The following is a 12,046-nucleotide window of genomic DNA, read 5'->3' on the forward strand; positions in this document are numbered from 1 at the left end:
AATTTTATTTTTCTTATGTCAGTGGGATGTTGCCCGTGTAGTTTGCAGTAATTGATTCCCCCATCATACCCCCTACTACCACCATTTTATTTCATTAAAGATTTCTGAATCCCACAGTTCAGGCTCATCAAGACATTTTTCAGCTAATCTCATTATCTTTCTTCATGTGTAGGCCTCATCTTAAGTATACATTATGAATCCCATTAGGAAAATAGGGCTTTAATTAACGGTATAAAACCTACAGTTTATAAGAAAACAAGATGCTCCCCTTCCATCTAGGAATATGTGATTTGCCATACAAAATCAGATAACTGGTCCATCCACTTTGGTGTCCTGCCTAGAAAAGTGGCCAATACTTGATACTTCGGGAGAAGTGGGGAAACAAACCTTAAATAATTGTGCAATGCTAAACAAAGGGCACATTCAGCTTGGATCTGTCCTTTTATACAGAAAACCCCCTTCCTGAATGTTAACATGGCACCATCTACATGGTAGTTCAGTTCTTCCTCACATAGACCTGGAGAGATTAGAGATACCTGGAGAGAATAGAGCCATTAAGAACCATATGCTTTATAACCTTATACCTAAAGGCCTAACCATATAGACTTTTTTACAACTATATTTTGATTCTTGCAGCTCCTGCTGAGAAAAGATTCAAAGTATCTTTTCTTAAGGAATTTACTTTCTCTTTAATGTCTGTGGGACATTTTATGCTTCCTAAGTCTCTTGTGTATGCCTCATTATCCCATACTGTGTTCCACATTTGGGCTATGGCAGGTTAAGAGGTATGACACAATAATACGTTTTAACTTCAGAACATCATGAGGTGACTCATGTGCTTTGTGCAGTGAAACCAAGAAATATCTCCCAAAAGCCCATACAGTTCTAATAAGTCTTGGGCAGCTCCTGAGGGGAGACATTTGGAGCTGGGTAACATGCTGTGAGAAGCCCAACAGATTTATAAAACACTAAGTAAACTACAAAGAACACACTATTTTCTGTAATATTGGGAAGCTTAAAATTATAAGAGTTGAAATAAGAATAAGAGAGCAGAAATATGAAAAAGTACTAAAGGTAGGGATACATAATAGTTTACTCGATCTTCCTGTCTCCCTAGCCATCTGTATTGACAGAATTATTTTTGTACGCTTCTACACAAAGCAAAATTAGAACAAAAACCATAATTGTAAATAAAGAAGATGATTGCCATGTTTTTCAATCCCCTTGCCTATTTGCTACAAGACACTGCTGGGTATCTGATGTCTTTCTTGTTAACATTTCGTGAAGCACTTCCACAACCATACGTTTGTTCTTGTTCTCAACATTTTGTTCTGTCACTGCGACAGATGGCTTTACATGAAAGCATATGAAAATATTAAATACTTTATAAACCAGTTGAAGTTTGAAATGCCTGTGACTAATGACTGTCTTGACAACTACTTTTTAATACAGATATAAAGAATTCTATTTAGTGCTGCCATCTCACTTGTTCTATTTGCTACAGAATTTTTTAAAGCTACAGTATTCTAGAAGCTTGTTTAATATCAGTATTGTTTCATTACACTGAGCCGGCACTCCATACTTTATTCTGCTGTCTGTTCAGAGAAGGCTAGTGCAACCACACTGCTGAGAAGCTGGTGATGGAGACTAGAGAAATTATGGTTGGGTAGGGCAGGAGCTGACATCATGCCACTGTAGATTCTGCAGCATAGTGGAAAAGCATTCACCAGTGTCCTTAATCCGTCTTTAAGAAAAGATGTAGCATTTGCTCACCCAGCATCAGGTTTTCTGGAACACATTGTTCTAGATCACAGCCCTGATCCCACATTATTCAGACACACACCTTGCTCTGGTATGCAATGTTCGTGGGAGGACCAGCTCCCCTTCCTCAACATGGCCGACTTAAACACGAATCTCGGAGAGGAAGGGGTCCTCCTCTACTCTTTCTCTTCACTCCCTTCATATTCTGAGGCAAACATAGTTTCACCCTAAGTCTTCCCCGGCCAATTTTACATCAGACTAAAAGCGCTTTGAATAATGACTATGCAGATGGTGAGTTGCGATTGCTGCTCCTGATTGGCTAAGAACCATGCACATCCAATTACTTTTGTTCCCTTCTGTCCCCACTCTAGTCTGCTTTTTTGTCTGACCCCCTTGTCATGTCTTATCATTTAGACAGCAAGCTCTTTGGGGTAGGAACATCATTTTCTATATGTTTGTACAGCACTAGCACAATGGGCCCTAGTCTGGTTGGTGTCCGCTAGCTACTCTAACATTAGTGTTAAATAATAATAAGCAGCCGCTACTGTTCTCTCTAAAATGTTCTTATAACTTGACTTTTTTTCCCCAGAAAACTTAGAAGTCACTGAATAAGATTATGACTAGGAGATGAGAAAGTGTGTGCAATTTCTACAACTGAAACTGACTTTCTAGAAAAAGTAGAGTACAGTCAGATGAGTGTAGTTTGCTTGCCTGTTCAAAAGCTTAAAAAAACAATTCAGGAGACCAGGAAGTCTTAATACAAAGCACAGAGATGTGTTACAATATTTGCCCAGTACCAATTCCTTTAAATGTTTCCAAACCTAAACATATTGTAATTGTACTAACAGTCTATTAAAAGGGCTTTGTTATTGTAGTTTTTCCATTAAAATATAATAAACATCTTTCACAGTAGGAAATTTGGCACACAATATAATTTTCATACTAACTGATTCATGTGCTTTTCATTATACAATGAAACATTTGAAAGGTGAATTAAAAAAACTTACTAGTATACCCTTTATCATACTTTATGTACCATACAGCGAAGTACAGCTGAGAGGATAAGCATTGAGATTTTATTTTAAGCTTTATGGAAGGCAACCATTTTCAGACTTATCAGAATTAGTTATTGTTTTGATGAAGGTAATTATAATACAACTCCATGTAGCCTTAACTCATAGAAAGCCATGCCCGAGATAATTTTTACCAATGTACAATGAATATTTCACAGTGAGAAGTTAGGATCTTCAGGAATCAGACTATCAGCAAATTAACTTGCTTAATAAATATAGAACAGGGAACTAAGCATTTCATGGGAAATCAGTTTTATAATTTAGGAGTCATGACACTATCTTTTTAAAAAAAAATACAAGAGGTCAATCCCTCTTCCTTAAAAATAATTAATATTTTATGTTTTCATGACAAAATTTTGTCAGAAGTCTAAAAGTGTTCAAAGTTATAGACAAGGCCTTGTATAAAGCAAGCAACAAATTAACTTTCTAACAAAACCATCAATAACCCTGAGTTCCACCTTAGGTTTGTGGTTAAAATCTTGTGCTCTCTCAAGATAATTAATTTAGAAGATAATTTAGTCTGCAATTTTTACCATTTGATCACTCTAGATTAATAAAGACTAAATTGTGCCATGTTAGGCAAGCCCGTTTCCCAGTGACATTCCAGCTCACAGCCAGTAGGCTTCCTGGAATGAAAAGTGAACATCTGCTTCACTTCTGTAAGGAACTCAGCATAACCCCCATCTATGCCTTCTGTCCCTTTTGAGTGCTGTGCATCTATAGACAAGATGAGAGAAGAAATCTTCACGGTGAGTGCACAGAACACAATGTGCTTGGCCACATAAGGAGGAGAAAAGTGCGTCCCTCTCTTCCACCGCTACTGCATACTCACATAGAGGTCAATTCGAATATATCAAGTTGCACATGGAGATTTTGTAATATGGTCTAAGCTTAACTGCTAAAATTACCTAATCAGCTTTCATATAAGGTGGCTTTGTGCCATGTTTATGCTTCCACCCTTCAATCATGAGCTCCTGTTGCAACTCAAGAATGTTCTGAGTTGCGCCCAGCTGCCAACGAAGGCCTGTAAAACCCCCTGTGAAGGCCAAAAGTATAGGACAGATCCATCAATGGCTATTAGCTAACATGGTCAAGGACACAACCCCACCCTCCAGATATTCCTAAACCTCCAACTGCCAGAAGCTTGCAGTGGACAGCAAGGGATGGATTATTTGAAACTGCCCCGTTCTGTTCCTTCTCTCTGAAGAATCTGGCACTGGCCAGGATACTAAGCTAGATGGACTATTGGTCTGACCCAGTATGGCTGTTCCTCTGTTCCCAGCCTTTCCCCTCTGATCATACTGCCTATACTCTCTGTATGCCACAAGCTGCAAAAGAATGGTAACATTGAGCCAGCCACTCCACTTGCATTCTGTCACTGGGACTCCCCAAGTGGCCACCTAAGATGGCTTTACAGCCTCACCCCCTGCCCTGTACTGCTAGAGGAGGGTATAATATCCTACAGTACCCAGTTTTATTTTGGTTTGTTTTTAATTGGTAGAATAAATTAACTTACTCCACAGAAGTCTAACAGTAATTCCAAGTGAGGGCAAGGACTGCTATTTAGCAGGTATAGACAACTGCAGAGTTAACTGTTGTTGAATATACTAGCAAGGAAGTCTAGTACAAAATATATCCTGCATTTTCAATATAAAAATAGCAAATTTACTATCCAGGTATAGTCTGACTACTTGAAACTCACTAGTAGACCATAACAAGTCAGATTCATATTAAAAGCCTCTTTTCTAAGGAATACTGAGTCTGGTTTATTCACCATTCTTGGACTGAGTTCTGGGATCACTGATTGTCTAGTATCCAATATAACATTACATCTATAGATCTTGATTCCTCACCAGATTATACTGGCCTAAAGTGTAGCCTGACTTGAAATCAAAGTCTAAATTCAAAAATAGGCCTAAGTGAAAAAAATAGAGATGGGCCAACCAAAATGCAGGGTTTAAAATGCCTATGAAATTTGAGGTAATTTGTTACCATTAACTAGAATAGAGCAGAGTTAAGCCACTGAAAAACCCTTTTCAAAACCCCACCTTATTTTTAACACTGTTGTTAAATCTATAGTATGCTTACTTTGAACAATAATTTAATAGTAAAAGTAAAAACAGTTAATGTATTAGTAACCTTTCCATGATTTGAACCTATCTACTCTGTTTGACATTAGTTAATAGTTAGTGGCCACAAATGGGTGAACAATAAGAAAATGTCAGTCATATAAAAGGTTTTTAAGTCTTTAATTTTAAATCAATGTAGACGCATCACTTCTGCAGGGGTGCTGGAACTAGGGGTGCTGTGGGTACAGCAGCACCCTCTGGGTTGAAGTGGTTTCCATCACATGCAGGGTTTACACTTTTGTTCAGTGGCTCTCAGCACCCTCACTATACAAATTGTTCCAGCTCCACTGCACTTCTGTTTCTGAGATCAAGAGCCATTTCAATGAATGAAGTTCCTATTCCATTATCAACAGGACACACAGATGTTCAGTCAGGGGCTTGAGCCATAGTCCATCAAAATCAGTTGAATGGCTCTCAGTAACCACACCAATACCCTTCATAGGGTTTGGCATTATCGGCAACTCGTAACACATATCCCTGTCCAATGCTGACTGACATGAGGATGCCAACCAGTCGTCCTGAGCCCCAGCTTCCTAGTTTGCTCTCCCTAGAGAGCTACTTTCACCTCCTTTGTATCAAGGGAGCAGTTAATGAGCAACCCCTCAGGGTGCCACAATGGGTCACTAAAACATTAGCTTTTCATACAGGCTTCTAAAACATGCTAATGGAGCGGGTCAACGGCTGTATTGAATTGCTCAGGACACACAGGTGAATGAACAACAGATAATGGAATGGATTTTAAGCAGCAGGCCACAACTATCTTAAATTATCACTGGGTAGGGGTGATATATGCCCCTCTCATATAGTAGGCATTTAACTGGACTTAGCATGTGGTTACTGGGTAATTAATGCGGTAAACACCTCCCCCCATCACCAGGACTCAGGTCCCTTATGAATCCTCTAATCCTTCACCCATGGGCAGGAAGGTGAAAGTACCACAGGGTACCTATGTCTGTGAATTCTTCAGGCTTCCCCTTACAGGCACACGGTCCACTAGCTAAAATCCCAGGTCTCATTTAGCTCTGGGAGCGGGCCCTTTTAGTTTTTATCCGCACTAGACATGATCCACAACAGTTGTATTTTCCTATAGTTTTGTTTAGTTTTAGAATTCTAAATCCTTCTCTTGTTTTCTCCAAATGTTCCTCCATAATGCTTTTGTGAAGGTGACAAATAACCCCAACAGACCTCATCCAATTTGGCCCTATGGGAAAAAATCCTTCCTGAAAATGTGATTGATTGGACCCACAGCATCCTAGAAACACAGATAGATATCTATAACTACAGAAGAAAGAGATTTAAAATTACCTGGGGGAGGGCGAGAGAGAGAATGTGAGAGCAAGTTAGCTACCACCCTCCTCCCCTCACCAGTCAATGGGAGACAGTAAGCCCCCAATGTGGGGAGGGAGCAAGTCAGTCCTAGCTTGTACATCTCTCTTTCCCCCTTCCTCCTAGGAGCAGCTCCCATGAGGCTGGGGGAGGCATTTTTCAGGCATGGATGCTCTCCACATTTCCTCGTGGACTAACCAGACATCTCCCCCACTGAGATGGGGAGTGGTATTGCACTACCTTGTTCTCCTTGTTACAGTGGTTTGTTGGTAAGAGGAAGCAATTTAAAAAAAATTGTCACATCTATTTGAAAGATGCTTAAAAACACCTAAGAGCGTGGTCACCATGCTTGTCCTTGGTAAATATAATTGCTGCAAGTCAAGATCGTGTGATACAAAGGATATTTTCCTGTTTCCTTCCTTTGGGAACTAAAAAAAGGATGCTCACTTTCCAAGGAAGAGTGGCTTAGAATTATGTTTCAAATTGGTACCTCCAAATGTGCAGAAGGGAGTAAAAGAAATGAAGACGATTTGGAAGCTGTGGTGTTGGCAGAATGTATACACATTTAATTGGAGTTGAATTTGTAATGCTGCGGACCACTGAGGACTCTTTGTTGGAATGAAATGCTGTTTGGAATGGGATTTTATTCTTGGTTAGACAGTTTTGCTCCTTGACAAGTCAGCAGTAATATTCTCTGGAAACTGTCATGATTAATGTTGTTTCATTTTTATGTGCTTCTGATATGTAAATAAAGAGGTGGCCTTGTGTGGCACTGGCTTAATTAATTTGGCAAGTAGGAAGGATGTGCAAAACTGACACTGTTCACAGCTTTCTAAATAATCAAACTTTCTCAAAAGTTAAGAGTCTCAAAAGGAAAAATGTTAAATGACATTTCACGATCCATTTAGTCTTGCAGACTATTCTAACTAAACCTGTTTGGGTTTGCTTCTTTGTTGTGTTGTTTCCTATTACTACCGATTACTAAACTTTCTCTGTATACACGGCTGATAAATCCTTTTGAATCAACCCGTTTATGTTGTCCACATTATTCATTGCTATTATACCCCAGAAGTTTGGGACATCACAAATCAGAAGCAGTAACAGAGTTGCAATCACTAGCACTGTGGCATCACAGATTATGAATTAGGCCAGAAAATCAGGATGATTAAATAGGAGACACCATCTGCTTACATATAAATATCTGGGTAATCAGCAATAGTACAAAAGGAAAAATACATGACAGTCTAATGAGGCTTGGGTTAAATAATGTGTTTTTAAAAGCTTGCCTGAATGTGGCAGTGGTTCTTCAAAGACACTGTTGCATCATCATAAGTGTAATTCATCACTGAAATGATGCTATTTTTTGTTGCAAGTCTCATATGATCATGTTAATTCCAAGTTACAGGAGAATAGTATTTTAAATAAGCAACACTGAAATTCCAAAGCTATTGCTTAATTTATATAATATATTTTTGTATATACAGATTAGAGAACAATCTGGTTAGGATTAATTATTTTAACTAATAACCAAAAACAAGTGTCTGTGCTCCAGTTCTTCTCCTGCATTTCACTTTTCATTATCAAAAAATAAATTCCCCTCTACTTATTATTTGTAAAATTAAAACATTTAACTTTTTATAAGGGAAAAACCCACATGCCTAGTTCATAGACACATATTTATAAAGTAAAAAAAATAAACTCATATTTTCAGTGGCAGCCTATTATATAAAGTGTATTTAATTTGCAAGGAGTAACACGGTGATTCTCAAACATCATCCATTTTCAAATGTCACACTCCACCATTATGAGTTGGCAGTTTCTATTGCGGCTTTATTTTGGAGGAAGACTATCCATCTAATTTATTGACCATGATCAGTTTATTTTTTCCCAGGTTAGATTCACATCCAACATTATATAAAGGGTAGAATTCCACATACAACTTATGTAAATCACTGAAAAGCAATTATATGCAATATTAATATTAGCTACCTAGATGTAGCTCTTCAGTTATATAACTATTAACAAAATATACATTTTCTTTATGCTCATATTAGCTAAAAGAAATCCTTGCATTGATTCTTACAGGCAATTTACTAGTCTCTCAAAGTTACGTGAATCAAAATATAGGTAAGTAAATGAGAAGTTGCCAAAACCAAATGATATTACATGCATTTGACTGTCAGTATTGCATCTGTTGACAGTGAAGTACTCAAATAAAAATTGCACAGGCAAATGCAGAGTAAGGATTTTTCTAATAGTCTCTGTATTTTTTGCAAGCACCTGACAAGAAAGAATACTCTGAATTCTTTATATAGCTGAAAAAGAAAAAAATGAAAGCATGTTAAGTCCAAGCAGTAAAATTGGGCTTTTTGTCATTTTTAATTGCTTGAATTCATAACCTATTTTTGCTGAACAAAAACTGAATGTTAACTGCTGACTCAAGAAATGTCTCCATTTGAGCACTTTAAAAAAAGTAACTTTTATTGCAAGACCAATTGGGAAGGGGGAAAGACAACTAGTATGTCTCCCATATATACATTTCATATTTTTGACCATCAGAAAACTGTCCCTGATCAAAAATCAAGTTCCTGTGCATACAACTTGTAGTTAATTATCTAACAAAAATAGTCTGCTATTCATACGCAACCTGGTGGAAGAAACTGTATTGTGTTTTATTTTCAGTGAATCTGAATGGTAAATCATAGCCTATATAATTTAACCTGGTTAACTAAAATCAAATGCTGAAAATGCATTATGAAGATCAATGTAAAGAAGTGCTTACACTCTATATATTAATCCCCAAAGCAAACACACTCACACTATCAAAATTGAAGTTCACATTAAATAAAAGTATGGAATGCAAAATCTCTTGGATAGAAGACAGTAGCTTTGCTACCACTCTTATTTGTCTGAGATACTCTCTTAAAAACCATACAGAAGAAGGTTGGATCAGAGTTTTCTGAGTTAATACACTATAGTTGAGCAAATATTCCTGGTTATAAAATTAAACGTAACCCCCTTAAACATTTTGGAAATAAATGCTGAAAATACCTCTGATTAAAAGGACTTCATCAATAATTCATAGTTTTTTTTGTTAGCCTCATGAATGCCATTCCAATTATCTCATTTCCCCCAAAATATCAGTTTTCTCTCATCAAAATGTAATGTGAGGACCAGTGGATGTTAGGGGAGACTTGTTTATTATGTAGCTTTTTCGACAAAGCTGCACTCCTTACCCCCTACTGACTGAAAGATGTAATTTACATTATGCAAATCAAGCATGCAACTCTATTATTACTCTGAAAACAAGTGGAAATATGCAATATGACATTTTTAGTCTTATATTAAAAAAGAGTACCTTTGAAAAGCGATTACCTATATTTCTGTGTATGTTATTGAACTTGTCTAGGTGTTGACCTCTGTAAATGCTACTGACAAGAAAACTTTATTTGTAATATACTTCAAAACTAGATAAAAAGCAAGTTTTCAATATTGATTTCTAGACTAATTGTATAACAAGCCCATTTACTGGAAAATAATGAGACAATGCCATGACTTTATTTTTAAAGGAACCAATCTTTCCCTCAAATGAATACGCTTAAAACATTGCCATATTGCTTTTCTATGAGGCAAGTTCAAAGCTGTGTTTCTGATTCCCAAAAATTTAATCTCAGCTACTGAAGAATAGTCATACTAAAGCCATTGGCCTCTTCTAATAATTCTACGAGTATAATACCTTCTGATGAAATAATTTGTAGAAAAGTGCCTGAAACCTAATAACCATGTAAATAAAGCAAAATAGGCTGAAAGATTGCTTCAGGGAGCTTGAGTTAGCTTAAAAAGAACTCCCACTTAAATATTTTAATAAAACATCACAACAAGTTTGAATAAGATGTTTTCACTTGTGAAAACCTATACACCTTTTTCTCAGAATCACTTTATGTGTTATTTCTTACCTTCTACCACAATCACGTAAGAAAAATACTCGATCATGTATCATTTCTCTCCCATTTCTGACATTACATTTGGTTTGCCAACATTTTTGTAATTTAACATCACTATAAAATATTGCTGATTACGCTGTATTAATTTAAACTTAAAAATAGTCATAGTGCAAGCCTCTAGCACAATTAACAAATACAAGATTTATTATTTATTTATTAATATTTATTTATTTTATGGTAAAATGTGTAATTCTATAATCAAAGCCGAACAGGTAAGTGAAATGAAACAATTATGTCGAAAAATATTAAACATTCCTACTTTAAAGGAACTACTGAAATATTTTGACTCATTTAAAGTTTATAAAGGTAGAAAATAATGCCTTTTGGAAAAGAGCGATCCTTTTGTTTAACAGAATGAATGAAATTGTTTCATGGAAAACAGAATGAAGAAAAAAGTTTTAAACCTACTTTCTTCCAAACCTAGGCATGACATTTTAAGTAGTTTAATTAAATTCTCTGTTTACATTTGTCAAGAAATCAACATATTAGATATTAGGAAGATAAGGACTAAATATAAATTCTTTTACAGCAAAAAAAGAAATACAGCAGGATCATAAGATATAGTGAGCATATAACATTTTGAAGAGCAAATAGTCTGATACTATTTTTAGCAAGAGAAGTACAATTCACTTAATCCTTCAATAGATATAAGATTGAGTGATTAAGTTTGTGTACACAAACACACACACACACGCACCTATATTTAAGGATCAAACTAAAAGTCCTTTATTGCTGCTTTTTCAATTATTCATAAATGAAAGCCATGAAACAGGTATCAGTACTGCACTGATTATTAAGGTGTGGGGTGCAACATAGATTATGGAACAGCTGTAGAGGGTTTTGCAGCACTTTCCAAAAGTCAAACTGTCATACTCAAATATATATATATATATATATATATATATATATATATATATATATATATATATATATAAAATTCAAATAATACAGCATTAACCAATATACATGTTATGATAATTAAAGGAAATAAAAATGTTTTAACAGAATACTGAGTTGTGTTGGAACCCAAAATACCAGTATTTAATGCTACCAGAAATAAATTACTAACTTCCTACTTATTTAGATAAGTTTCAATTACTTCTATAACAAACCATATTTCCTTAAAAGAGTATGTATGGGAATGAAAAAGATTGTTTTAGATCATTTTACATACTGAAATACAGAACTGACTAAAATACCTGAAAAGTATCTTAAGGTTACAAGCAGTGAGATTTTATGGCGCCTAAACTGAGATATTTGCTATCAGCTCCTAACTATGTAAAATACACAGTACACAACGTTGCACTACATAACTGTGCTGGAGGAAGCAATAAGTTGTCTAAAATGTATGGCCCCCCAGGTCTGTCTGAAAAGGATTTTTTTTAACACCTTATTTTCCTGAACATTGTTCCACATTTTGCAACCTTTTTTTTTAAAGAAAGGAAATGTTCAAAGTAGTTGGCAATATCCCAGTTACTCTGTAACTGAACAAGGTTCTTAGCCATAAATCCATTTTTTTCTGAAATATGCATATTCTTTAGCATATATTTTAACAAAGTTAATTCAACTATATGTAAAGGTAGAAGAGTTTTAATTATAAAAATATTGCCACACTCTATCCACTAATGCTCTAACATGTACACTACACAATTACATGGGATCAACTTTAAAAACATCTGTCAAAAGTGCACCTGTTTTAACATGTTAATGTATCAGCAATAGGAAGTATTCAGGTACCTTAAACTTCTTAAAG

The 12,046-nt window shown here is 35.8% G+C and overlaps 1 protein-coding gene across 19 annotated transcripts in view; it reads right to left on the bottom strand.

Moving 5' to 3' along the window:
• The window catches only part of RBFOX1 (RNA binding fox-1 homolog 1), a 2,420,635-nt gene that overhangs the window by 1,144,553 nt on the left and 1,264,036 nt on the right, over positions 1-12,046 (bottom strand). The gene's annotated exons all lie outside the window — the stretch shown is intronic.

The sequence above is a fragment of the Lepidochelys olivacea genome, assembly GCF_965140295.1.
Source record: "Lepidochelys olivacea isolate rLepOli2 genome assembly, chromosome: 10".
Taxonomy (NCBI): domain Eukaryota; kingdom Metazoa; phylum Chordata; order Testudines; family Cheloniidae; genus Lepidochelys; species Lepidochelys olivacea.